The sequence below is a fragment of the Cyprinus carpio genome, chromosome B24, assembly GCF_018340385.1.
Source record: "Cyprinus carpio isolate SPL01 chromosome B24, ASM1834038v1, whole genome shotgun sequence".
NCBI classification, from domain to species: Eukaryota; Metazoa; Chordata; class Actinopteri; order Cypriniformes; family Cyprinidae; genus Cyprinus; species Cyprinus carpio.
This window is the reverse complement of record NC_056620.1, coordinates 9,780,002-9,804,542: the sequence shown is the minus strand read 5'-3', so window position 1 is coordinate 9,804,542 and position 24,541 is coordinate 9,780,002.

Here is a 24,541-nt window from a genome sequence, read left to right as displayed (position 1 = left end):
CGTTATCAGCACGATAGTATAAAACTGTACATTTCTAGTCTGTTACCACCCACTGCCACTTATACCAACGACGGAAATAAGCGCAGTTACAATAGCTAAATATGTGGGAGAGCGTTGCTATTAAGTGACTATATTGTACTGCAATAGGTAGCACTTCAAAGTTAATATTGAATCAAGATTAGTTAGCACATAATTAATAATTGAAATGGTTTAATAACAATATTTTGTTATGGTTACACTTGAATCGGTTACAAAATAGATGAAGGATAGTAAAACATATAGTTGATTGTACCTAACATGTATGTAAAATATTACCTGAGAGAGAAAGAGAGAGAGGAAGATGGAGAGAGGGAGAAAAAAGAGGGAGATAGGGCAGAGGGCAGAGCCCTGAGAAGAGAGCTCCAGCAAAGGAAAGAGTCAGCAAAGAAAAGCCAGCAGAGAGAAAGAGAGCGGGCAACATTTACAGTCTTCTTTTATCCCTTCCTTGACCATGTGACTGAATCCCAAATGTGAGACATTCAAACTGACCAATCAGCAGACTACAGCTTCACCCACTGTGCAAAAGGTGTGACAATTAGCAGACCCCCAATGTATAAACATGTTGGCCTACAGGCCTTGATCGATATCAGCAATTCTGTGCCTTCAGGAATGCCAAATGGCCCTTTTGTTACTCAAGATAGTTTGGGACAGGAAAACAGAAGGCTTTGATAATTTTTGACCCTACATAATATACAACTAAATTAAGCAAAACACACACATATATATACAAAATGAAGGAAAGTAAGGAAAGAGAGAGAAGAACAAAGAATGACAGTATTTCACATCAATTAACCACAACCTAATGAGAATTATCAAAGAATCAAAAATCATCTTAAAAGGGGCTCAAACTTAAACACGCATCTAAATAGTTGTAAACAGTTAATTGCATTGGCTTCATTGCTGAACAAGAGTCGTGATGCGGTAGACAATGGAGGTTCTTGATGAGTTCTTAAGAAGTGAGCTGGAGGCTTTCCTCTGGTTATTCTGAAGACAGGAAAGTTCAAAGAAGTCAACAAAGTTACTTTAAGATAAAAACTGCCGGAAAGTCAAACTCTGGTTTTTATTTTTGAGGGGTAGTTGATAGTGTTCGTCTAAGTTAGTTAGGTTTTTTGATCAACGACTAGTCTGAGTTGGAGACTTTTGATAGTTCCTAGCCATACCCACCTTTTGGGTGGGATGGCCAATCAGAGGCATAAATTTTGAGCATGAAAAAACTTTCTTTGTCTCTGTTTATGGCCCAATTGCATGTTTATTGCTGGTCTGGAGGATTGGTGCAGTTTTACCCAAAATATGGTACAAATAGTATGATGCATTTTACAATCACAGTGTACATCTTTGTTTGAGGAATAAAGAGCAGATCATTTTGATACCAAGAACGAAACATCTAGAAGATCTTAAAGCAGAGATACACTCATATACCTGAATATAAGCATTGAGAGTCTAACTAATATAAATAATGAGTTGTAACTAGGCTAATGTAATAGGGAAACATACAAACAACACAACAATTGTACCTGCATATACCAGGTACAATTGTAACTGATTAATTATAGTCTAAATAAAGAAAATGTCTTTATGTGCATGTGTTATGTGTATTGCGAGCATGGGGGTAGTTCGCTGGCCATCAGACATCTGGTGCCAGGTACTGTGGATGACTGTCTCTTAGGACATTGGAATGTGTTTGAAGTCGATGGGGAGACCAAAGATTTGATCTGGTTAGCCTCTAATTAATGGGGGAAAACCACTGGCAATTTAGCATCCATATAATGATAGAATCTGGGGCCATGACTGTATTTTATATGTGACCCTGGACCACAAAACCAGTCTTAAGTCGCTGGGGTATATTTTTAGCAATAGCCAAAAAAACATTGTATAGGTCAAAATGATTGATATTTCTTTTATGCCAAAAATCATTAGGATATTAAGTAAAGATCATGTTCCATGAAGATATTTTGTAAATTTCCTACCGTAAATATATCAAAAACTTAATCTTTCACTATATTATATATTTATGTTGACCTTAGTGTGTTTTTTTGTTTGGATTATCCGTTTTGAGGTGTTTCATTGACACCACATTTAAACTTACATTAAAATACACACAGTTAAGAGTACAACACTACCACCATCAACATACAACAACAGAAAATGGAAAGCAGCGCAGCTGATTAAGATAAGATAGGTTTCGGTCTACAAAAAACACATTTTTAAAAACTATTTCAGTTTAAATTAAGTTCCTGTATGGCATGGGGAATAAAAGATCTCTTATAGATGTTCCGGCTCGCCCTTGGGACCCTGAATCTACGGCCAGATGGAAGCAATTCAAACTCTGCGTTTAGTGGGTGTAGGGTGTCTGTTGATATCTGTCGGGCCTTCCTGAGTACCGCCTTATCAAATACATCCCCAAGCTGCCTTTGTGACTTGCCAATCACCTTCCCTGCCGTATTAACAATTTTAGAAAGCTTGTTTTTATCTTTCACATTCAGGTTACCATACCAAGCTGTTATATTAAACTGTAAAATACTTTCTACAAGGCCCCTATATGCCATCTCAAGAATATGCTGACTGACCCTGAAAACTCCTCAGTTTTCTAATTAAAAACATTCGCTGATTAGCTCTCTTAAAAATACTCTCTGAGTTAACATTAAAGCTTAAAGTACGATCAATGATTGTACCCAGGTACTTAAAATTTTCAACTACTTCCACAGGCCGGCTGTCAAGTACAACAGGGTTGATGTTACTGGCCCCTCTTGGTTTCGTTTGTATTATAAGTTCTTTTGTTTTAGTCACGTTAATTTCCAATTTAACAGTCTGACACCAATCCTGCAATAAAGTGACTTGGCTAAAATAAGCTTCCTCATGTGCTGCATTATTTTCTGTGAGAAGTCCTACCAAGGCCATGTCATCAGAATATTTAAGTAAACTAACATTGGTGCTGTGCACAGTCATATCATTTATATAAATTGAAAACAACAAAGGTGACAACACACAGCCTTGTGGTGCTCCAGTGTTTATAACAAGCTCATCTGAGTAGACCCCATTCATTAAGACTCTCTGAGGGCGGTCAGTTAAGAAACTTCTAATCCAGTGAATGAGCCCACCATTCACATTCATCCTATAAAGTTGTTCTAAAAGAATGTTGTTCTAAAAGAATGTTAATTTTTGATTAGTAATATGCATTCATTCATGCAATTCATTTGGACAACTTCAAAGGCGATTTTCTCAGTATTTTGATTTTTTGCACCCTCAGATTCCAGATGTTCAAATAGTTGTATCTCGCCCAAATATTGTCCAATCCTAACAAACCATACATCAATGGAAAGATTATTTATTCAGCTTTCAGACGATTAATAAATAATTTTGAGAAATTTACACTTATGACTGGTTTTGTGGTCCAGGGTCACATATGTCAAAAATCTAAAAGGGTTTCTAAGACATAAAGCTCCCATGACCCTCAGTGATCCTAAGCAGACGCTACACGGTTAACCACCAGATCCTCAACCCTATTGACAAAGGGCATCTCAGGAACCACACTTCAGTGGTTTGAGTCTTACCTCTCAGATAGGTTCTTCAAGGTATCTTGGAGAGATGAGGTGTCCAAGTCACAATATTCTAAGTACTGGGGTGCCTCAGGGCTCAGTTCTTGGACCACTTCTCTTCTCTGCCTACATGGCATCACTAGGTTCTGTCATTCAGAAACATAGCTTTTCATATCACTCCTATGCTGATGACACTCAACTCTTCCTCTCATTCCATCCTGATGATCCGACGATAGCTGCTCACATCTCAGCTTGTCTATCAGACATTTCTTGCTGGATGAAGGACCATCACCTTCAGCTCAACTTTTTCAAGACAGAACTGCTTGTGGTTCCATCAAACCCATTGTTTCATCACAATTTCACCATCCAGTTAGGCACATCAAACAAGATGGTGGCATGACAGCAGCTCGCAACAGCCGCTCTAGATCCAAAAGGTGCTATTTCTAGTTTTTAGACTGTTTTATGGACAGCGGTACAACCAATGTTCATATATATCATCAACAGACCCTACTCAAATACAGAAATAATCCCAAAACTGCACTGCAAGACGACCTCCTGAAGAACCTACATGCTCTTGGCTTACCACGGAGACCAGGCCCCCAATCCCCGGCATCGCCTGATGCCAGGAACCAGGGAGGGGTCACTGGAAGCTATGAGAGAGAAAGCATAAGTATGGGAAGAGACCCGGAGTCCGTGCTAGGCTAAAAACAAACCCTAGCCGGGGCTATCAGTGAACTACAAAACACACACCCTGACGGACTGTTTATTGTCATGAGAGATTTCAATCATGTGAATCTCAAAACAGTACTCCCTAAATTCCATCAGTATGTGGACTTTGCAACGAGAGGGACAAACACGCTGGATCTTGTTTACACAAACGTTCCCGGCACGTACCGCGCAGAGCCCTGCCCTCACCTCGGCTATTCAGAACACATCTCTGTCATGCTGATTCCAGCATACAGACAGCTTGTCAGACGTGACAGACCAGTTCTGAAGCAGATCAAAACCTGGCCGGCAGGAGCCATTTCTGCTCTCCTGGACTGCTTTGAGCAGACTGACTGGCGCATATTCAGAGAGGCTGCAACAACTAGCAACTCCATCAACTTGGAGGAATATACGGCATTGGTGACAAGCTACATCAGCAAATGCATTGATGACATCACAGACTCCAAGACAATCACTACACACTCCAACCAGAAGCCATGGATGACTGCGGTTGTGTGTGCACTGCTGAAGTCCCGTGACTCTGCCTTCAGAACGGGTGATAAGGCAGCACTAAGAGAAGCAAGGGCCAAACTTTTTCGGGCAATCAGAGAAGCAAAGCATGCACACTCCCAGAGAATCCACAACCAGTTCAGGGACAGCAACGACACTCGGCGTATGTGGCAAGGCATCCAATCCATCACCAACTACAGGCCAACACCACCTGCCTGTAACAGTGATGCCTCCCTACCAGATGCACTGAATGACTTCTACGCATGTTTCAAGGCACAGAATGACACCATTGTGAGGAAGTTCATCCCCCCTCCTGACGATCAGATATTGTATTTCTCCACAGATGATGTGAGGAAGACTCTGAGCAGAGTTAACCCATGAAAAGCTGCGGGACCAGACAACATTCCAGACAAAGTGCTCAGAGGATGTGCAGACCAGCTGGCTGATGTCTTCACTGACATTTTTAACACATCCATGCACAGCACCATCGTCCTGGCGTGTCTCAAGGCTACCACCATCGTCCCTGTGCCCAAGAAGTCCACAGTGTCCAGTCTCAACTACTACTGACCCGTTGCACTCACACCTATTATCATGAAGTGCTATGAGAGGCTTGTCATGAAGCACATCAAGAACCTGCTGCCCCCCACACTGGACTCACTACAGTTTGCGTACTGCCCATAATGCTCAACAGATGATGCCATCACAACCACCCTACATCTAGCTCTCACTCATCTGGATAAAAAAGACACATGTCAGAATGCTGTTCATAGACTTCAGCTCAGCACTCAATACAATCATTCCTCAGACCCTGATTGAAAAGCTGAGCCTGCTGGGACTGAACTACTCCCTCTGTAACTGGATCCTGGACTTTCTGTCAGAGAGACTTCAGACAGTCTGGATCGGAAACAGCTTCTCCAGCACCACCACACTGAGCACTGGAGCTCCCCAAGGCTGCGTGCTTAGTCCATTGCTGTTCACTTTGCTGACCCACGACTGTGCAGCAATGCACAGCTCGAACCACATCATCAAGTTTGCTGATGACATGACCATGGTGGGTCTTATGAGCAAAGGCGACGAATCAGCGTACAGAGAGGAGGTGCATCAGCTAGCGGACTGGTGTAAAGTCAACAACCTGTCCCTGAATGTGGACAAAACTAAAGAGATGGTTGTTGACTTTAGGAGATCACATACAAACCACTCTCCGTTGAACATCGACAGCTCCTCTGTGGAGATCGTAAAGAGCACCAAATTCCTTGGTGTTCATCTGACAGAGAACCTTACCTGGTCTCTCAACACCAGCTCCATAGCAAAGAAAGCTCAGCAGCGTCTTTACTTTTTACGCAGACACATTTTACAGAGGGACTGTAGAGAGCATTCTGAGCACCTGCATCACTACCTGGTTTGGGAATTGCACCATCACAGATCGCAAGACCCTGCAGCAGATCATGAGGACAGCTGAAAAGATCATTGGAGTCTCACTCCCCTCTATCACAGACGTTTACACCACTCACTGCATTCGGAAAGCCATCATGATTACTAGCGACCCCACACACCCCTCACACCAGCTCTTCACCTTCCTGCCATCCGGAAGAAGGTACAGAAGCATTCAGGTACTCATGGTCAGACGCAGGACAGTTTCTTCCCTCGAGTCATCAGACTCCTCAACTCAACGTGAACTGACCTGACAACTACACTCACACAAACACTTGAAATACTTTGCACGTCCACACATTTGCATAAATCTACCTCAGTATTGTGCTTTGTCTATTAATATTTTGACCTGTTATATATATATAGTGTGACATGTGTCCCGAGCTCTCATCAGCGTCGCCCTGGAAACGGAGCAGGCACAGCTGCACCTGCTCATCACGGGCTGAGCAGCCACACCTGCGCCCCATCAGACGCTGCTCTGATAAACCCTGCAACCCAGCACAGAGGTGAGAGATGTCTCCACAAGACTCGGCTAAAACTTGTCTTTCCCTTTTTGCCCGCAGAGAGCAGTGTGTGACCGCCAGCCCCACCAACCACGGGAGAGCACGGCCCCACACTGCACCAGTGCACCGACAGCCAAGACGCCGAGCACCGAGCACCAAACCGCCTCACAGCAACGCCTATCACCACCCATCCTATCAATAAAATCCACCCTTCGGGGAACTTACCCTCAGCCTCGAGTCGTGTCCTCCTTCACCCCACCACACTGGTGGAGAATGCAGGCAGGACAGTGAAGAGGACACCGACGATTCCACCCCGCACTGCGTGCTACGGATTGGACTGGTTTGGATTGACTTTTTGCTTTTTTTCCCACGTTCCTTACCTCACGTGATTTTTCTGGTTCCCCAGGTGGCGCTCCTCCCCCAACGATGGAAGAGCTGTTGAAATGCCTCACTGAGGTGAGCATCCGCCAGCAGCAAATCGTGGAGCACATGGCCGCCCGGCAGGGGGAAACTGAACGTGAGTTGGTTGCGCTCCGCCTCGCCACAGCTCCGCGAACTCCGTTACCTGACCCCCGTGTCCAGGCAACCCAGCTGCTGCCCGGATGACGGCCCATGATGATGTGACAATGTACCTCCAGATGTTTGAGACCGTAGCCACTCGGGAGGCGTGGCCCAAGGAGGAATGGGCACCCATCATGGCACCGCTGCTCACGGGAGAGGCTTAGCGAGCGTACTTCGCGCTTCCCCTGGAACAAAGCGCCTCCTACGAGGATTTACGGAAGGAGATCCTAGGACGGATGGGGTTGTCTCCAATCAGCGCTGCCCAGCTGTTTAATGAGTGGACCTTCGACCCTCGGCAGCCGGCCCGGGCCCAAGCCGCTAGCCTCTCCCGTTTGGCCCAACACTGGTTGCTGGCCGGGGGTCCCACCGTACACCAGGTAGCGGAGCGCGTCGTTGTCGACCACCTCTTACGTGCTCTTCCCCGCCCGCTGCGGCAGGCCGCCGGCATTGTGAACCCGGCCAATGTGGATGAACTCGTCGAGGCCATAGAGCTGGCGGAAGCCACCCAACACCGGGAGGTAGGGGAGAGAGCGCCGCCGTTTCCCCGGAGGGTGGTCCAGGAGCGACGCACGCCGGAGGGCACCCAGCGTCCGGTGAGCAGGCCGGCGGTTCCCGGCCCACAGGATGATCCCATGCCCACGCTCCCCAGGACGACCTTGGCTGGCGGGCTGCGCCGTGCACACCGAAAACGCTCCACGGGCGGAAGTAGAAATAAATGGCCGCCCGTTCCTCGCCCTTCTGGACTCCAGCAGTGCGGTCAGTCTGGTCAGGACATCGATACCACCCCCGCGGACCGAAACGAAGACCAAGCTCCCTATAACCTGTGTGTACGGCGACACCAGGGAAGTGCCTGCACGGCGAGTCACCATCGCGGCGCCGACCGGCACTTGGCCCGTAGATGTCGGGTTCGTCCGAGACCTACCCGTACCAGTCCTACTGGGAAGGGACTGGCCAGGGTTCGACCACCTATTCGCCTCCGTCACCCAGCCCGCCAGCCCAGCCGGGAACCGCCCAACCAAGAAGCCCAGCAGGAAAGCCGGAAGACGTCCCGTGCTGCTGGCCTCCGACAGCCCCAGGGGTGGTGAGTCGCCCCGTCCTCCTCCTAACCTCTACTTTGACTTATTTCAGCAGGTGACCGGGGCAGGGGGTTTCTCCAGGGAGCATCACGAGGACGATCGCCTCAAACACTGCTGGGCTCAGGTGAGGGTGGCCGAAGGAAAGGAGCTCCAGCCGGCACCCCACTTTATCTTGGAAAATGGCCTGCTCTACTGTGTCGCCCAGCGGCGGGGGGAGGAGAAAACCTTGCTTGTGGTCCCGCGCAGCAAGACGGAGGCAGTGATCGAGATCACCCATGCCCATCCAATGGCTGGCCACCTGGGAGCTCAAAATACGGTCCAGCGCCTCCGTGACCGGTTCCACTGGCCGGGCCTAGAGGCTGAAGTCCGTCGTTTCTGCCAGGCCTGCCCAACGTGCCAACGGATGTCGCCTCGGAAACCCCTCCCCCCAGCCCGCTGATACCGCTGCCCATCATAGAGGTGCCCTTCGAGCGGATCGGGATGGATTTGGTGGGGCCGCTGCCGAAGTCTGCCCGGGGGCACGAACACATCCTCATCATCGTGGACTATGCCACCCGGTATCCTGAGGCCATTCCCCTCCGTAAAGCCACCACGAAGGCCATAGCCCAGGAGCTATTCACCTTGTCCAGCCGGGTTGGCATCCCCTCCCAGATCCTGACTGACCAGGGTACCCCCTTTATGTCCCGGATGATGGCAGACGTCTGCAAGCTCCTCAAGGTCCAACAACTCCGCACCACCGTGTACCACCCCCAGACCGACGGGCTCGTCGAGCGGTTCAACCAGACCCTCAAGCAGATGCTGCGCCGAGTGGCGGCCGAAGACAAACAGAACTGGGACCGGATGCTCCCCTACGTGCTCTTCGGCATTCGTGAGATCCCTCAGGCCTGCACAGGCTTCACCCCGTTTGAACTGCTCTTCGGCCGACAGCCCCACGGTCTGCTCGACGTTGCCCGAGAGGCCTGGGAACAACAGCCGGCGGTACACCGGACCACCATCGAACACGTGCGCGAGGAGTTCTTGGCCACCTGGCAGGGTCCCTACACCGTTACGGAAAAGGTCGGCCCCGTTACGTACCGTATACGGCAGCCAGGTAGAAGGAGGGAGGAACAACTTTACAATATTAATCTGCTGAAGCGCTGGGTCGGGACCGTGCCCCAGCTCTCCGCCTACACCAGCTCGACTGCCGTGGTTGTGGATATGGACCCCCAACTCTCTGCCGCCCAGAAGTCGGAGCTGCAGCACCTGGTCAGTCAGTTTCCGGATGTGTTCTCCCCCCAGCCTGGGTGGACCCACGTCTTGGACCACGACGTCCGCACACCTCCGGGGACCATCGTCCGGCAGCAGCCCTACCGTGTCCCAGAGGCTCGGCGACACGCCATCGAGGAGGAGGGTGCTGACGGAACTACGCCGGGCTGGCCTGACCACCAACCCCCGGAAGTGTCATCTGGCCCTTGCCGAGGCCAAATACTTGGGGTACCAGGTGGGCCGCGGCCTCATCAGACCTCAAGAGAAGAAGGTGGCAGCTATCCTCTCCGCGCCGCGGCCCACCTCCAAGACACAGGTGTGGGCCTTTTTGGGGTTGGCGGGGTATTACCGCTGCTTTATCCCTAACTTCTCCTCCTTAGCTTCTCCCCTGACAGACCTGACCAGGAAGGGGCAGCCGGAGAAGGTCTCGTGGACCTCCGAGACGGAAGCAGCATTCCACCGGATCAAGGCGGCCCTCACCACGGAACCGGTCTTCCGTGCCCCCAACTTCAACCGCCCCTTCCTGCTGCAGACTGATGCGTCAGACACCGGGTTGGGAGCCGTCCTCTCACAGGGCCACAACGGTGAGGAACACCCGGTGATGTTCATCAGCCGAAAGCTGACCCCTGCAGAACAGCGGTACGCCATGGTAGAGAGCGAAGCGTTGGCTGTCAAGTGGGCAGTCCTGGAGCTCAGGTACTACCTCGTCGGCCGCCACTTCACCCTCTTGACCGACCACGCCCCCCTGCAGTGGATGGCCCGGGCTAAGGAGACCAACGCCAGGGTGACGTGGTGGTTCCTGGCGCTCCAGGACTTCAACTTCACCGTGCAACACCGAGCGGGGACGGCCAACGCCAATGCCGACGGACTCTCCCGCCTGTGGTCAGCTTTCGCAGGTCTGTCAGGCTCCACTCCCCGCCCTCCCCCGATCTCCCTGCTTCTCCAGAGGACTAGGACGACGCTTGGGGGGGGGGTGTGTGTGACACGTGTCCCGAGCTCTCATCAGCGTCGCCCTGTGTTTCCTTCGGGCCACGACATCATACAAACGCAGTTGCTGCCATTTTGCTACAATTGTTTTGTACGCTGTAATGGATTATATGTAATCTGTGAGAACAACTGGCTGGATGTACATTATCCCTTACATAAACCTTAGTAACCTGTGAAAGTGCACCTTAATGTAAAGTGAACACTTGTTGACCATTTATATCAATGATTTACAGAGGTGGAAAGTAACGGATTACATTTACTCACGTTATGTCAGTACGAGACTTGTACTCAGTTGCAGGTGCCCAAAAAGGTCAGTTTATTTAACAGGCTTGAATTTCAAAAAAGGGAAAAAAAGTAAACAAAAAACTATCCAGGTACAGGGCAGCCCGGAGCAGATCAAGAAGTGCCTCCTGGACAAATTCCACTAGGAAAATCTACCAAAGCAAGGCTGAGATAAACTGACAGAGAGGCGGGGGCGCTGTTGAGGCGGGGAACTGGTGGCGCACCAGCGACGAGGCAAAGAAGAGCACTGACAGCGATCGGTGATCGCGAGCAAGGGAAGGGTTGGAGAATTAGCGCTGCCTGAAAGCAGGAGGAAGAGGGGAGAAAAACAAAACTAAAGGATGAAAACCAAAACTAGCACGATCTCTGTGCAGGCAAAACATGAGATGTGGACGGAGCTGAGACATAAACGAGCACAACACGACGATCTGACAACAGACAGCACACGAGAGGAGACTAAATAGAGAAGGAGTGATTTAACATAATGCAGAGCAGGTGATTGTGGCCAATAACAAAATAATAGTGAAACAAGTGGGCGGAGATGGGCACCACGATGACACAGAAGCACATGGTAAGTGTAAACAACCACAAGCACACACACCCGCACACACACAATAAGAGAAAAACAGACAGATCAGCCCGGGGACGTGACTTTACCCCCTCCCCAGGAGCGTCCCCTGGCGCTCCAGGGAAGGAACCTCCACGCTTCCGGTAGAAGTCCTCGATCAGTGACCGATCCAGAATATCCCGAGCTGGGACCCAACTCCTCTCATCCGGACCATATCTCTCCCAGTCCACCAGATACTGAAGACAAACTGTGGCCCCGATCAGAAACCACGTCCACCTGAAGGCCATGAATCCGGAAGATGTGGTCAACCTTAGCTGAAGGCAATTTGGGAAGGGGGATGAAATGGGCTGCCTTAGAGAAGCGGTCCACCACCGTCAATACTACGGTGTTACCCCTCGATGTTGGAAGACCAGTGACAAAGTCAAGGGCTATGTGTGACCAGGGGCGGGAGGCCCCCCCCCGGGGGGGCATGGGTAAGGGGTTTGTGAAGCAGACCAACAGGAGGCTGATTAGAACTCTTGTTCTGGGCGCAAACTGGGCAGGCAAACACAAACTGCCTGACGTCCTGGGCCATGGATGGCCACCAGAATCGCTGGCGGATGGCAGCCAGTGATCTCCGAACCCCAGGATGACTGACTAACTTGGATGAATGCCCCCACTGGAGGACTTCAGGGCGCAGCACAGCCGGCACGAAAAGTCTACCCTCTGGGCACCCCCTTGGCACCTCTCTCTCTCGTATGGCCTCCAGTACTCTCCTCTCCACATCCCAGGAGAGGGAGCTCACCACAATTTCTTTAGGGATAATGGTTTCTATTGATGCACCTGTTCTCTTCGTATCCCTGAAAAGACGGGAGAGGGCATCAGGCTTTACATTTTTGGAGCCTGGGCGATACGAGAGAGAGAAGTTGAACCGGCCAACCAAAGAAGAGTGCCCATGGGGCTTGGCGTGAACTTACCCTCTTGGCCGACAACGGACGTATTCCAAGTTCTTATGGTCCCGTCCAAACCAAGAAGGGCTGTACTGTCCCCTCCAACCAGTGATGCCACTCACCCAAGGCCAGCCTAACCGCCAACAGCTCCCGATTCCCTACGTCATAATTCCGTTCTGCTGGGCTCAGGCCGTGAGAGTAGTAGGCACAGGGATGTACCTTCCCATCTCTGGGGGACCTCTGAGAAAGGGACCGCAACCTACTCCCAGTCTCGGAAGCATCCACCTCCACAATAAAACTGACGTTCAGGGTCTGGAAACGAAAAGAACAGGAGCAGAAAATGAATCGGGACTTCAGGTCATTAAAAGGGCCTCCTGAGCTTTCAAAATTCCACCTAAACGGTACCTTAGTGGAGGTAAGAGCTGCGTGTCAATTGGAAAACGGTGCAGCAACCTGACTAAAGTTTTTTCTGATGAAGCGCCTGTAGAAGTTGGCAAATCCCAGAAAACACGCTGCAGTGCCTTGCGTGAGTCTGGAGGTGGCCACTCGGCTACGGCCATTACCTTAGCGGGATATGCTTTGATTCCCTCCGCCGAAATGATATAGCCCAGGAACGAACTGACTTGGAGTGGAAAATGCACTTCTCCGGCTTTAACATATAGCTGGTTTTTCCAGCAGCCGTTGTAGCACCTGGCACACGTGTTGGGTTGTGTTACCTGAAGTGAAGGAGAAAAAAAAATGAGAATGTCATCAAGGTACACAAAAAGACAAACTGTTAACCATGTCTCTCAACACGTCATTAACCAGGGCCTGGAAGGACAGCTGGGGCATTTGTCAGGCCAAAGAGTAGCACCCGGGGTACTCATAATGTCCCGAAGGAGTGATGAATGCTGTCTTCCACTCATCCCCCTCTCGAATCCGAACCAGATGATAAGCATTGCGGAGGTCCAACTTACTGAAGGACCTTGGCTCCCTGCAAAAAGTTCAAAGGCAGATGACATTAAGGGGTTTGGAAAAAAAGGGAGTGGGGGGGGGGGGGGGAAAAAAAAGGGGACGGAAAAGGGGGGGGGGGATTGAAAAACCCAAATGGGAGGAAAAAGACATTTTTTTTTTTCAAAAGGGGTTTTCACCCACAAAAACCCAAAAAAGCAAGGGGGAGGGGGGTGGGGGTGGGGGGGTGGGGGGGGGGGGGGGGTTGGGGGGGGGGGGGGGGGGGAACAGCGAAAAAAAAGCTTGGTTTTGTTGTTACCCCCATGTTGGTCCTGTTGAGTTCTCCAAAGCGTCAAAAAAAACCACCCCCCACGTCCAAATTAAAAACCCAAGAGGGGGGGGGGGGGGGGGGGCCTGGGGGGGGAAAGGGGGGGGGGGGGGGGGGGGGTGGGGGGTGGGGGAACCTGGGGCGGGGGGGGGGCTTTGTTGTTTGTTTCAGTGGGGCCCCAAAGGGTTGTTAAGGAGCCCCAACCACCCGAGATTATTTTCATAAATGGTCCCCGAAAAGGAGGATTGATTGGCAAACAATTTTGTTTTTTTGGCTGTTCTTTCCCAAAAAAAAAAACTTTTTCCTTCCCCATCTTGTCTCGTAAAATGTTGTTGTTGGTGGGTTTTTGTGTTTGTTTTTGTTGTCCGGAACAAAAATGGTAAAACAAAAAATAAAAAAACCAGGGATTTTTGTTGGGCATTTAAAAAAAAGGCCAAGTGTTGGTGAAGGTTGGTGTGGTACGGAGGGGGGTGGGGGGGGGGTTCCAAAAAAAAAACTTAAACATGAAAAAAAGGGAAGTCCTCGGTGGGGGACCCCCCCCCAAAACCACGAGTAGCGTTGTCGGGGGCTATCCACAGAGCCTGGGACGAACAAAAAAAAAAGAATCCGGACAATATCTCTCCAAGTCCACAGATACTGGACCACAAACTGTTGCCCCGATCAGCAAAACCACGTCCACCCTGAAGGCCCATGAATCCGGACGATGTTTCGTCAACCTTAGCTGAAAGGCAATTTTTGGGAAGGGGGTTGAAATGGGCTGTGCTTAGAGAAAGCGGTTCCACAACCGTCAAATACTACGGTGTTACCCCTCGATGGTGAAAACCAGTGACAAAGTCAAGGGCTATGTGTCGACCAGGGGGGGGAGGGGATGGGTCAAGGGGTGTGAAGCAAGACCAACAGGAGGCTGATAGAGAACTCTTGTTATGGCGGCAAACTGGGCAGGCAAAACACAAAATGCATGCCGTCCTGGGCCATGGATGGCCACCCCAGAATCGCTGGCGGATGGCAAGCAGGATCTCCGGAACCCAGAGGATGACTGACTAACTGGATTGAATTGGCCCCACTGGGAGGACTTTCATGGGGGCAAGAAACAGCCGGCACGAAAAGTCTACCCTCTGGGCACCCCCTTGGCACCTCTCTTCTGGCGTATGCCTCCAGTAATTTTCCTTTCCACATCCCAGGAGAGGGCCTTACCACCACAATTTTCTTTAGGGATAACGGTTTCTATTGATTGCACCTGTTCTCTGAGATATCCCGGAAAAGACGGGAGAGTGCAGGGGACGGCTTCCAGTTTTGGAGGATGGGCGATACGAGAGAGAAAAAAGTGAACCGCCAAAGAAGAGTGCCGGGGGGGGGGCTTGGCGTGAACTTACCCTCTTGGGACGAACGGACGTATTCCAAGTTCTTATGGTCCGTCCAAACCAAGAAGGGCTGTACTGTCCCCTCCAACCAGTGATGCCACTCACCCAAGGCCAGCCTAACCGCCAAAAGCTCTCCCGATTCCTACGTCATAATTCGTTCTGCTGGGCTCAGGCGGTGAGAGTAGGAGGCACAGGGATGTACTTTCCATCTCTGGGGGACCTCTGAGAAAGGGCACTACGCACTACTCCAGTCCACCCTCGGAAGCATGCCAGTTTTCTTTCTTCCCACAATAACTGACGTTTCAGGGTCTGGAAAACGAAGAACAGGAGCAAGAAATGAATCGCGGACTTCAGGTCATTAAAGGCATCCTGAGCTTTCAAATTCCACCTAAACGGTACCTTAGTGGAGGTTAAGAGCTGTCAAGGGTGCAGCAACCTGAACTAAGTTTCTGATGAAGCGCCTGTAGAAGTTGGCAAATCCCAGAACCGCTGCAGTGCCTGGTGAGTCTGGAGGTGGCCACTCGGGCTACGGCCCTGTACCTTAGCGGGATCTGCCTTTGATTCCCTCCGCCGAAATGATAAAGCCCAGGAAACGAACTGACTTGGAGTGGGAAATGCAATTCTCCGCTTTAACATACTAGCTGGTTTTCCAGCAGCCCCGTTGGGTGCACCTGGCACACGTGTTTGGTGTGTACTGAAGTGAAGGGAGAAAAAAACTGAGAATGTCATCAAGTACACAAAGACAAACTTGTTTAACCATGTCTCCTCAACACGTCATTAACCAGGGCCTCGGGAAGACAGTGGGGGAACATTTGTCAGGCCAAAGAGTAGCACACGGTCTCATATTGTCCCGAAGGAGTGAGATGAAATGCTGTCTTCCACTCATCCCCCTCTCGAATCCGAACCAGATGATAAGCATTGCGGAGGTCCAACTTACTGAAGACCTTGGCTCCCTGCAAAAGTTCAAGGCAGATGACATTAAGGGCAGGGGGTACCTATTCTTAATGGTGATGTCATTCAAACCTCTTGTAATCAATACAAGGGCGCAAGGAGCCATCCTTCTTCTTAACGGAGAAAAAATCCTGCACCAGCAGGAGACGAGGAGTGGACGGATGAGACCGGCATTTAAAGGGGCTCTCGAATATTATTTGTCCCATAGCCTCTCTTTCTGGACCCAGACAGTGAATATAACCGAGGGCCCCTGGGCGGGAGAAGTGCCTGGGAGGAGGTTGATGGCACAATCATATGGCCCGGTGAGGAGCCAGGGACACCGCCTGGGGACTTGCTGAAAACCAGCCAAAGATTGCCGGGTGGTACTCCTCCGGAACCCCCGGACAGATCAGCTTCATCCACCTGCACAACAGGAAACACCGCACCAGGGAAAGAGGCAGGGGGGAACCCAAACAAGACTTAAGACAAGACTGTTTCCAAGACAAAACTGAATTTCTGGCCCAATCCATGTGAGGACCGTGCTGTACCAACCACGGGGGCCCCAAAACCACTGGGGCACTCGGGGAATCAAGAAGGTACAGCTCAGTTATCTCATGGTGATTGCCCGAAATGATAAGACTTACAGGAGGGGTGAGGTGAGTGATGGTGGTGATAGGAGAATCATCAAGAGACTGAACAGAGATAGGAGTAGCGAGAGGAATGGCAGGAATTCCCCACTGCTTAGCCAGTCCCGTGTCCATAAAACTACCACCAGCCCCAGAATCCACCAGGGCCGAACAGGAGTGACTGGAACCTCCAAACTGAACACTCACAGGAAGTAGTGTGCGGGAAGAGTAGGGGAAATTAAGAGGAGATGTGCCCACCAGAATCCCCCTGGCTACTGATGGGGCCCTGGCTTTTAGCGGGCATTGCCGACGAAGTGTCCGGCCCTCCCACAGTAGAAACATAAAGCCCCGGGTGAGTCTCTCTTGCTTCTGCCTGAGGAGTGAGACGCAGACGTCCCACACTGCATAGGTTCAGGGTCAGCAGGGGATGGTAGAGGCAGGACAGGGGTGTTAGTCGCTGGTCATTTCTTCCACCCTCCAAGAGGTGCGAGCAGACGATTGTTGGCGACGAAGGCAAAGGCGGCTCTCTACACGGAGGGCCAAGTCGACCAGATCATCAAAGCGGCCGTGGAAGCTCCCCTGGGTAGCGATCTTGTCCTGGATCTCCTCATCCAGTCCCCAGCACGGAACACAGCTCTGCAAGACCCCTCATTCTAGTCACAGCCGCTGCTAAGGTTTTGAACTCAATGGCAAACTCAGTCAACTGAACTGGGCTTAGTATCCTTGTCCGAGTTTTCCTCTTTAGCCAGTGCTAGCTGGGCTGCCGCTCTACCCCGCCCCGAGCAGAACGATCAAATAACTTGACCATCTCCTGTCGAAAGTCCTCAAAAGAAGCGCAAAAGGGAGCCCGGGCCTCCCACACTGAAGTTCCCCAGTCACGGGCCCTTCCTGTGAGGAGGGTTAAAACATAAGCCACCTTAGTCTCTTCCTGGGCGTACCGGCGGGGCTGAAGGGCAAAGACTAGGGAGCACTGAGACAGGAAGGCTCTGCAAGAGTTGGGGTTCCCATCATAGGGAGGTGGATTGTTGGCATGAGGCTCAGGGTCATGACGGGGAGAGGAAAGACTGGTGGTGTCCTCCGTTCTGGCAGATGTCTGTCTGCGAAGTTCCTGGAGCTGGGCAGTCAGCACGTTCAACTGAGCATTAAGGGACTCAACCTCCCGGGACGTGGATGTCAGCTGGGAGGCATGCTGGCCCAAGAGAATGCCCTGGTCTGGGTGACTGCTGATCTGAGGGAGATCTGCACCTGCTGAGTCCATGATGGTCAGATCGTTCTGTCAGTACGAGACTTGGACTCAGTTGCAGGTGCCCAAAAAGGTCAGTTAATTTAACAGGCTTGAATTTCAAAAAAGGGGAAAAAAAATAAACAAAAAAACTATCCAGGTACAGGGCAGCCCGGAGCAGATCAAGAAGTGCCTCCTGGACGAATTCCACTAGGAAAATCCACCAAAGCAAGGCCGAGATAAACTGACAGAGAGGCGGGGGCGCTGTTGAGGCGGGGAACTGGTGGCGCACCGGCGACGAGGCGAAGAAGAGCACTGACAGCGATCGGTGATCGCGAGCAAGGGAAGGGTTGGAGAATTAGCGCTGCCTGAAAGCAGGAGGAAGAGGGAGAAAACAAAACTAAAGGATGAAAACAAAACTAGCACGATCTCTGTGCAGGCAAAACATGAGATGTGGACGGAGCTGAGACATAAACAAGCACAACACGACGATCTGACAACAGACAGCACACGAGAGGAGACTAAATAGAGAAGGAGTAATTAACATAATGCAGAGCAGGTGATTGTGGCCAATAACAAAATAATAGTGAAACAAGTGGGCGGAGATGGGCACCACGATGACACAGAAGCACATGGTAAGTGTAAACAACCACAAGCACACACACCCAATAAGAGAAAAACAGACAGATCAGCCCGGGGACGGGACACGTTACTGTAATTGAGTAGCTTTTTTGTGTACTTCTACTTTTTAATGTTATTTATTAGATTTTTGTGTACTTCTATACTTAAGTATATTTTGTTTGAAGTATTGTACTTCGCTACATATTAAAACACATTAATTACTGAGTAAAAAAAAAATCGCTCCCTGGAAACTACTGCAGTAAATAATGGGAAGGAGGGCAAACTGGCGCTAAAATCACAAGAAAGATGCAGATGGACAAAACAGGCATTAGTGGTGCAGACACCACTGAAAACAAAACCCCATCATATTCTGAAGTTGAACTCGAAGGAAATGAAGTGAACCCCTAGCCATATTTATGCTGTATTATGCAGTGTAAGCTGTGCTTACCTAGGGAGACCAAACTAGCAGCTTATAAAATCTCGACAATCAACCCTTCACAGCATGTAGAGGTAATCTAAATAATTGCATTGTTGCATTGGTGGTTAAAATTAAGCTTTGACATTTTAGCAAGAGGTTTTGCACAAATTAGCCAAAAAGACAGTGGTGTGGAGTGTGCGATATATATCATCTGCGATAATATCATAATTGTTGTTTTAATGATGTGTGCCCGCATTTATAGTGCGTTCTTTCACTTTGTGATTCAGTCTTGTAAAATGCATTTAGAATGATCCCAAAATTGAAGATATAGGGGAAGAAAATTTACATATTTATATCATTTCATATAGTAAATTAAAATCACACAAAGAATGCCGTCTTTTCCTCCATAAATCATCATGATTACACACACACACACACACACACACACACAGATATATATATATATATATATATATATATATATATATATATATATATATAGATATATCTATCTATATATATAGATATATATATATATATATATATATATATATATATATATATATATATATATATTTAGACACCATATTGCCTGTTTTTGCTCTATTTCTACAACAAAAAATAATTCCAAACACAGCCACCAAAGCACAGTTTTGCGTCTCTGAGCAACATGACAGTGTTTCGTTCCTGAATGAATCAACTGAAGAAACAGTCGAGCAACAGATAAGGACAGCAGTTTGTAAGTGTTTTGCCTTGTTTTCTCATTAGACTACTGCATGATAGTCGTTGCTAGGAAAGCTTTGCTTTATTTACTGTGTGTCTTACCCTGGTAAATACGTGCTGAAGTGGCGCTTGGTTTTGCGTTTGCCTATCGCGGGACTGGCCAGTTTTGGTCTGCTAAATAGGGAGGCGTGACCAGATGACTTCAATCACAGGTAATCAGGCAAATATATAAGTGGTAGGTGTCACTGCGGCAGCGATCGCGGCAGCCCTCGTGTGAAACCTCCTCGTGTGAAGACTGACGAGTGTAAAGACCATCGACTCTACCTGCGCGACTCAACCGAGCAAGGACAGCGACAGGGCACTTGAGTATTGCTTTTCTCCCCATCTATTTTTGTACAACTTGTCCTCAAATACTTATTTTGGTCACTTGTAGTTACTATGTGCTTTAAGAACTCTACTACCACTAATAACACTTCGAGAGCACGCTATGTACATCGAAGGAAGGCCTGCCCGACAAATCTACGGCCTGTCCCTCTGACCTCTACTACTACGCTCTCTATATCCAGTTGGTCTCTGGAACTGCCAGTCTGGCTGTTAACAAAAGCAGACTTTCATTTTCTTCTACTTGCTACTCACTTCCGGTCTCAACCTCATGGCACTGACTGAGACTTGGATCAAACCTGAAGACACCTGGCCACTGCCAATCCCGCCGCCCTCTCCACTAAATTTCACTTGTTCCCACACCCCTCGTACGACTGGGAGAGGTGGAGGTACTGGTCTCCTTATATCGAAAGATGGGAAATTTGATCTTCAACCATCACCAACAGGTAATGGTTCATTTGAATCACATGCTATTACTGTAACCCACCCTGTTAAAATCCACTTTGTGGTCATTTATCGTCCCCCAGGTCAATTGGGAAACTTCTTGGAGGAGTTGGATTTGCTGCTATCAAACTATCCTGAAGATGGTACTCCTCTGGTACTGCTTGGTGACTTCAACATCCACCTAGATAAACCCCAGGCTGCTGACTTCAACACTCTGCTCGCCTCATTTGATCTCAAGCGAGTGTCTACTACAGCAACTCACAAATTGGGCAACCAACTGGACCTCATCTACACACGCTGTTGCTCCGTGGACAACTCTTTAGTTGCTCCACTGCACACCTCAGACCACTTCCTCATTACTGCTAACCTAGCACTTACTCCTGAAGTGGCACACGCTCCAACGCAGGTCACCTTTTGATGGAACCTATGCTCACTCTCTCCATCTCGCCTATCCTCTGTGGTTTCATCCTCACTTCCTTCACTCTCGCAGTTTTCAGCTCTGGACACGAACAGTGCTAGGGACACTTTTTGCTCCACTCTAACCTCTTGCTTGGACAACTTTTGCCCAATGTCGTCTAGACCAGCACGCGCCACCCCATCTGCCCTCTGGCTGTCCGATGTTCTCTGTGACATCGCTCTAAACTCAGGGCTGCAGAGAGGAAATGGCATAAATCAAGAAACTCTACCAACCTCAGTGTGTATCAGTCTCTCCTCTCTTCCTTCTCTGCAAATGTCTTCACTGGTAAAACATCATACTACCACAACAACATTAACAACGGTTGTGACGTTCGGACACTCTTCAAAACTTTCTCTTCTCTTCTTAATCTGCCTCCACCTCCTCCTCCATCGACTCTTACAGCTGACAACTTGCAGTTTTCTTCACAAATAAGACAGAACCATCAGTGACCAATTCTCCACACCGCAGACTGAGGATAACTTCACAACGACTAATGCGCACTCTCTCTCCTCCTTCTCTCCACTCTCAGAGACGGACGTTTCCAACACTTATCCTGTCCTGTCATCCTACTACTTGCCCACTTGATCCGATCCCCACTCACCTCCTTCAAGCGATTTCTTCTTCAGTCATACCTTCACTTACTCACATTATCAACTCCTCTCTCCACTCTGGAACATTTCCCTCAGCATTTAAGGCAGGCTCGGTAAGCCCACTGCTGAAGAAACCATCTCTAAATCAAGCACTTCTAGAAAACTACAGACCGGGTATCCCTTCTTCCATTCATTGCAAAGACACTTGAACGAGCTGTGTTCACCAACCAGCTCTCTATGTTTCTTGTACAGAACAACCTCCTAGACAGCAACCAATCTGGCTTCAAAAGCGGCCACTCAACTGAGACTGCCCTGCTCTCGGTTACTGAAGCCCTGCGACTGGCAAGAGCAGCTTCAAAATCCTCAGAACTCATTTTGCTGGACCTGTCTGCTGCTTTTGACACCGTTAATCACCAGATTCTCCTGTCCACCCTCAGAAAGATGGGCATCTCTGGAACCACACTCCAGTGGTTTAAGTCCTACCTTTCTGATAGATCCTTCATGGTGTCTTGGAGGGGTGAAGTTTCTAAGTCACAACAACTTGCTACTGGGGTTCCTCAAGGCTCAGTACTTGGACCACTTCTCTTCTCCATCTACATGATGTCATTAGGATCTGTCATTCAGAAGCATGACTTTTCCTATCACTGCTACGCTGATGACACTCAACTCTACTTCTCATTCCAACCAGATGACCCGATGGTAGTTGCTCACATTTCAGCCTGTCTGAGTGACATTTCTAGCTGGATGAATGACCATCACCTTCAGCTCAACCTTACTAAGACTGAACTGCTGGTGGTTCCAGCTAAACCCATCGTTTCATCACAACTTCTCTATACAGCTGGGGTTCGTCAACCATAACTCCTTCCAGGACAGCCAGAAACCTAGGAGTTGTGATGGATCATCAGTTAAGCTTCACAGACCATATTGCTACAATGACCCAGTCCTGCAGATTTGCCTTATACAACATTAGGAAGATTAGACCCTTCCTCTCAGAGCAAGCAACCCAACTTCTTGTCCAAGCTCTTGTTCTCTCCAGACTGGACTATTGTAATGCTGGCGGGCCTTCCTGCATGTACTATCAAGCCTCTGCAACTGATTCAGAATGCAGCAGCGAGGGTTGTCTTCAATGAGCCAAAAACAGCTCACGTTACTCCTCTCCTCTTCAGGTTACACTGGCTACCAGTAGCCGCTCGCATCAAATTCAAGGTACTGATGCTTGCCTACAAGACGACCACTGGCACGGCACCAACATACCTAAGCTCATTAGTTCAATATTATGCGCCCTCCAGAAGTTTGCGCTCTGCAAGTGAACGACGCCTTGTGGTGCCACCCCAAAGAGGTTCAAAATCACTCTCACAGACCTTTTCCTGGACTGTGCCCAGCTGGTGGAATGACCTCCTGATCTCAATTCGAACAGCTGAGTCTTTACTCATTTTCAAAAAAAACATCTAAAGACTCAACTTTTTCGCCTGCAGTTAACCAACTAATACTAGTACTTACCTTTTCTTTTTCTTGTCTATCATATTTATTAAAAAAAAAAAAAAAGACCCTGGCTACGTGTTCTGTACTAGACTAACTGAGACTTGTCATAGCACTTGTATACCGTTGTTGTTCTCTTGTTGATCTGATTGCTTCTATTGTTCTCATTTGTAAGTCACTTTGGATAAAAGCGTCTGATAAATGATTAAATGTAAATGTAAAACCGTTTAAATGATTCGGTTCAATCGCAATGACTCACTTATTAACAGTGACTTGCTGACACATACTGGCCATTTAAATTTCACATTTAAAGTATATTTAGATTTTTTTTAAAATAATTAATTTCTTATAATTTCAAATGAGTATTCAACATTTTATGTCTTGTATATCAAAATATTATTCATGCATTTGTAACTGCAGGTTAAATGCATTCTTGTCCTGCACTAAACAGTGTGTAAATACATCTAAATGCCACTTCCGATGAAGCTTCTGCATTTCCCCTGCATTGAAAAGATGAGTTTGTTGATACTGATTTGCCTGGTATCAGCCCAATTGTCTTATTATTCTAAATAACCGATTCCTTTAATTAAAAACAACTAGTTTGAGATTAATAGGCCTATCCCAAGGGTGTCAAACTCAGTTCCTGCAGGGCCGTAGCTACGTAGCTACTTTTTACTTTTACTTGAGTAGATTTTTAGACTGGTACTTTTACTTGTACTTAAGTAAAATTTCATTAAAGTAATGGTACTTTTACTTGAGTAGAATATTTTTGTACTCTTTTCACCTCTGATGATTTATAAATGATAGTAACCTGTCAAAATGAACCTTAATGTAATTTTGACACACCAATAATTTATTTATTGATTATTATTGTACGCACTGAAAAAGTTGGTATTTTTCTTCCTTTCAAACTTGAAATAAACTTGAAACAAAAAGATGAATACTTTCACACTGAAACATTATTAAGCACAAAAACTGGCAAGTTTACAAGTAAACTCACATTAAACAATTAGTTTAGTAATTTCACCAAACTAAGCATCAGATCTATACAACAAAAATATTTGATAAATGAAAACTCAATAAAGACACCTAAATATTAATATTTTATCTAATAGTTGAAGAATTAACAAGAGACCTGACCCTTTTGCAATGGGTATATAGGATGTCTTTTTCCTGATGTAAATGTGAAGATGGTCAGAATGTTTTTTTTTTTCTTTTTTTTTCTGATTACCAGTTGACAATTAACATGAACTGTAGAATGTAAGTGTGACATCAAGTTTACACTGATAGTTATTCAGCTGGGCTTAATTAAAGTGCATTTGCACACTCATTCATTGCTTTCATGTATTATTTATATTATCTATGACAATGGAAACATTCTGAAACTACTTGTCTGTAACCATATAAGGGCACATCTACTGACCAGAGGAACTTTTGTTATCTTTGTGCTCATTGTGGCTGATATATAAGGCTGCAACCCACTGCAACCCACAAAATAAAGTGAAGTGAAAGTCGTGACATTTGCCAAGTATGGTAACCCATACTCAGAATTTGTGCTCTGCATTTAACCCATCCTAGTGCACACACACACCAGTGAGTGAATTTTTTTAATCTATGACTGCCTCCTGTAGAATTATGCTAGAAGACGTGCAAAACCTT